Source organism: Pieris brassicae, chromosome 2 (assembly GCF_905147105.1).
Source record: "Pieris brassicae chromosome 2, ilPieBrab1.1, whole genome shotgun sequence".
Taxonomy (NCBI): Eukaryota; Metazoa; Arthropoda; class Insecta; order Lepidoptera; family Pieridae; genus Pieris; species Pieris brassicae.
The window spans coordinates 6,394,234-6,400,233 of NC_059666.1; positions in this window are offsets into that span (position 1 = coordinate 6,394,234).

The following is a 6,000-nucleotide window of genomic DNA, read 5'->3' on the forward strand; positions in this document are numbered from 1 at the left end:
CCCCTGAAAGTCTCTGGGTAAGCCATACATTCATTCGTTCTTTTCATCTTTGATATTATATATAACGCATTAGCATATGCATTGTTATATGTCAATAAAACTATTGAAGTTTATATAATAAAACCCCAATATTATTCACCTAACGTAATTCACAGATGAACAAACCCACAAAGTCGTAAAAAACAGTTATGCTCGTAGGAAATTGGAAGTAATAAATGTTTTATCTGATACCGCGTTGATTAATGCACTGAATATTAATGAATTTATACAATGAAAATTTCAGTATTTATACGTTCCAACTCTTGTTTGGTTAAGGGACACTTATTTTTGTTGATATGTCCGACCAATAATGTTTGCGTTTAATAACGGATTATTAAAAAAACATCGAATAAGGTTTCATATTAGAAGTCGATCAACTTTTTGGAGCCAAGAAACAAATATTTTACTGTTCCAATGATTCAATAAACATTTCATCATAAATATTAAACTATTATACACAAATACTTTTCGCATTGTTTTGCTTTAATAGAATTAGAACAGGTACCTTTTAAAGAAAAAACCTGTCAAAACTTTACGAACTTTCATTTAGCACTTATATTGTAGTAATAAAGTGTTTTTATATAGTGAATCGCGAAATATCGAAGTTATGGTGGTGTATTTTACACGAAACATATCTAATAAACATTACTTTATAAAAAAAAATGTACAAAAGAGCGCTTCTAGTCAGCATATCACATAATAACTAAAAAAATTACGAATCAAACGTGCTAAAAAATATTGTTTTAACTTAAATTCATTAAACTTATGAAGCTACTACTTTGCAATCACTATTATATGTAGTGTATTATGTATAGATATTAAAAATAAAATATAATTATATAATCAATATTTTGCGGTCTACGGTCATTTGTGAGTAAAAGCTAATTTTGTGGGACGAAAACCGACAACATCAAACATCCACTGCCTAAAATGGCCGCGTTTATTGCATTTTTATTTCAAATGAATGATGGACCCGGGATTTTCACAAGGGCGAAATGTTGAGCTATTTTTGTAAGTATTGTTATGCCTATTACCTTTTATTGCATCAAAATATATAATTTATTTTTAAAAATAGCTCATCAACTGATATGAATGTAAATTTAATCACATAATTCGACGTTACGTGCTTTTAGGAAATTGTGGTCAGAGTGTGCTAAAATTTTTCAGATAATAAATGTTATAGAGTCTATTACAATGTTGCCATATGATATTTTAAAAATAAATAAACGGATATAGGAGGACATTCAATAGACTGCTTCTTCAGAAAGTAATAAAGTGTTTTATTATTTTGGTTTTGGTCAACATAAAATGTGATATGCAAATTTGATTCACATTGCTAAAGTCATAAAGTATAATAATTATATAACTGTCACTGTCTGATTTGTCAAATTAATGGAAAATTATTTTTGTGCAGTTCAATGACTATCATAGATCCTTGTGCGCTGACAAGACTTAGTTGTACGGAGAATGAATCAGTCAGGAAATATGCAAATCTTGGAATTATAATCGTGTATACAAAACTTTGTGCTGTATACTTTTTGCCTATAAAGAAAATTAAAATAATAAAAGATAGAAAGGTGCCCATCTTATATTATTTATAAGCTCATGGCTAATTAAGCTGAAGTTAAGCTAAGTTTTGAAATAATGGAAATACATATTTTTCATGTTTTCCTATAAACAAAAAAACAATTAACATCAACATTATGTAATTGCATATGTGCCATAGGTCTCAAAGTGGATAAAAGTGTATCCATTAAATTTATTATGATAAAGTACAAATTATTTATACGAAAATATACTGGACATTCTCAATAAGCATTGATAGTAAAGCATAACTTCGTAAATTTAAACTAAAGGAAAGCCCTTGTCCTTCATATTTTAACATCAAAGTCAAGTGACAATGAGAGACGTGGACTTTAGTTTCACCTCCACTAATTATATAAGATGTCTGGCTAATTATAGTTGAGCGAATTTTACTGTCACCCAATAGAGCAAAAACCTAATCTTATTTCTAATGACCCAGGAAGGGTTGAAAATTTCTTCTTGAAAATATGTGATAGCGACTTTTTAAATATACGCCGTTAATGTAGGTGTCATTTTCAATTCTTTAAGTCAGATGCCAACATTTCTGTGTTTTTATGTTCTGTGGTTTATGGTCGTATTTGCATGCTAGTTTAATATGGCTAATTACGCCGTTGTTTAAATCATCCATCATATGTATCACTTTCAAATAAATAATTTATTTAATTATCTAATTAATAAAAACTAAAATAAAATTTTAAATCTTATTAAATAATAATATAATAAATTTTATTTATGTTAAATTATACGAGAAATACAAGGATCTTCAGCGAATTGCAACTAAATTTTGTATCGTAATTGAACATTTTTAATTCACTAATAAAATATTAAAAATAAAACAGCAACACTCAATAATAAACATAACGTAATAATGTCGTGACGTTGACCTTATCTTCTACAAATACTTTTCCTTGAAAACATCCAACGCCTCATGATACTCGGAAACTGTGTATGTATTTTTTATATTCCATTATACAAACATAATAAGTTGGATCAATTTCATGCCTCTAATGTTATCTGATCTTGAAAACAACGTTTTGTGAGCACTATAACATTCGACTAAATATGATTTATATCATTTAACCCAGTAATAACTAAAACAAAATCTTAATTCCGTTATATATAGAACCTTTTTCTAAAATAGTTGAAGGTACGATCAATAAAATTAAAAGATTAAAAATTAATTTTGGTTTCGCCAACCCTTCTCTTTAAATAAAGTTATGGTTGAAGGAAGCTAAGTAATCGTGTAGTAAGAGTGATCCAAGATATTGTGACCACATTTCTTTATAATTTTGAGGTATTCAACAAGCCTAAAACTATTTCAACTATAACGAATCACTTCTTGATTTCAAACATCATATGGGTTTAAACTGTGCTCAAAAGATAATATTAATGTTAAAATATTTACCTTTGTTGTTCAGGCAAAAGGTGTTTCGAAAATATTAGTTCACGTTTAAATAAAACCGACTTCTTCAAAATATAAAACTAAGGTTTATTAGTAAGATTTGTTATTTATGTAATTCAGCTAAAAGCCCAATAGTTTATAATATTTTAATAGTGAGTCATGGCATTGAAATGTTTATGAGCTTTGAGTCACATGTCCCTGACTATATTAATAGATTTGTACTCGGTTTTGAAAAATGTCCTCAGATGCAAATAGTTAAAATATTCGCCTTGAAGAAAGTATATATACTAGTCTTATGCCGGAAAGTTATTCTGAAATTATATTAGCCGTTAATACTGCTTGATCAGGCGAAACATGAGAAATAGTGAACTAGAATTATAACGTTATAAAAACATAAATACACTCCTAATAACAGTTTCGATTAGAATATTGTTTCACCAGGTTAATTGTTACTCGATTGACATCAGTATAATATAACCTTTATATCCGACATTTGGTCAAGTTCTAAATTTAACGGGCGCCTAAATTCAGTTTATTTCTGTGAGAGAAATTGCTGGACGCGTAAATCACAAGTCGCATACCTGAAAAGTCACATTCTTTGAAGATTTTATCGAAAGCCGATAATCTGTTTATAAAATATATTAAATCTTTAAGTTTATTCTTAAATCTAGTATTCTTATTAAAAATGACCATATTAATTTTAGTACTAGTAACTACTACTAATGTTAAATAATGTTACGCCTATTGTTTAAACGACTATTAAAAGTTGACAAAATTTGATAACTAAAATACAAACTAAATACTTGTGTGCCGTAAAAATAACTCAACATCTTATTTTTTTTGTGACACTTATCCACTGATGGCTTTTTTTATATAACCTACGTTAAAACTCAACAGCATATGAATCGTCTAATTGAATTATGTAAATGAACAAAGTAATTGGCACTTGTCTACAAAAAAGTAATAATATATCTATTTTTTAAATTCTTATAAAGACGATTAATTTACTCATATTTGTGTTGTCTGTGCTGTCTCAAAAATAACAATCGAATTTCAACTATTTTTTTTTGTGCATATTCAAAATTAACTTAATTATTATTTTTACCGATCAATCTCCTTCGTGTCTTCTCCATCTACACGACACTGGCGAAGTACCTTGTGCCCAGTTGGCTTAAGCCATAAACAAGAAAAAAAAAATACGATTAACATGTGTTCTCCAATGTTTGAAATTTTTGTTTCATAACCTATTTTTTTAAAATAAAAGTCTAAAAAGGTCTTAAGTCATTGCTCTTAGTACAATATTATTATGTACAAACTAAAGTTTTCTTCAATTTCACGAAATATTACAAGCAACGTGTACGAAAAACTTATTTATAAACTTGTCACATCTGTCTATCCTTATTTTTAGATGAACTGAATATTACGCATTTTACCCTACATCCGCTATTTTGTGAAATGTTAATATTAAATAAAGACTAACTACAACAAAAAGAAACTAATTCTTCTTTAAAAAAATGTGTAAAGAGGATTATTTTTAAAAGGTCTCCTTAGGTGCTTGTATGTCTTGTATTAATATCTGTAATCGAATTTTATTGCTTTAAACGTTTAAATAATTTATTTGAGGTTCAAAGATTACAAAATTGCGCGATGTGTGAATGTGTGTCAGAATGAAAACCCGAATATGAATTGCATTATTATGGGTTAGTAATAAAATACATTTTAACAGTTTACTTAATTATAAGTTATATACATTTATTTTAATTTATAATAATACTTATCAACAAGATATAAGTACCTTTAGATAGATTTTAGATTTTGTAAAAGGTATATTATTCAGACTTAGTATTTGTAAAGCCTTAAATAAGTAATATTGCCGTGCGATTCTGGGTTGCTATTATATTTACAGTTTTAATAGAAGTAAATATGTTATTTTTATAATTGCAACGACAATTGCGTTACGTAACTATTACGTAACCAACTTCAAAAATTGTGAAAGCGAAATATATTATTGTTTCGTATAGGAATTACGGCAGGAACTACGAATCGCAATTACTTTGAAGGTACTGAAACCACACGTATTTATGTACGTTATAAAACGTTAAAATATTCCATTTAGTCCTCAGCTCTTTATTTCCAAATATTATTATGAAATAAATACAACTACTTGTTTAGTCTTTTCAAAATAATTTCAATTGGATTTTTTACGAAAATGTTTTCACGTTTAAAACTAAAAGCTTATTCATATTAAACGTAACAGATTCTAGATTCATATAAAATTTATGCTGCCATCAATTTGAAGTATAAAAATAAAATCCAAGTGAGTTCAAGAGATAAATCAATAGAAATTAATTAAGACAGACAATGGCTCAGACGTATGCAGCTAAGTGCTCCGTCTTAGTCTTGTTAGACGTATTGAGAAAAGGTATCGAATTAAATCTATAATTAGATTAATTGAAAATTCTTATTAACGTTTGGAAGAATTCCATCATTGTCGTAACATATGAAAAACAATTGATTTGTGTGGAATACGATGTTGATTGCGATGTTATCAGCCTCAACTTTATATTCTCTAGGGTAGTATCAGCTGATTGGTTAATCGTTGATTGAGAACATTGTAGAGACCCGCAATTATTGGCTCGTACGCTAAATAACATCGAGAGGAAAATAGTATTAATAAATTTTTGATCCGAAAACTAACGAGTGACTTAGATAGTTAATCTCATTAACTATATAGATACATTATCAAAATATAAACAAATTAATTATAAATAAAATACTTAGAAATACCTCTGTTCCACTGCCCATTGGAAGGTTACGGGAGTGTATTTAAATAACATGTAATAATCTATATATAACGATATATATGTCTAGTAGTAGATATGTTTCAGTGCATCCGTCCGACTAGACTGATTAATTTTTTCCAGTTAACGGATAAAATATTTCAAATTAAAGTATTGTACGGAGCAGTGTTGGCC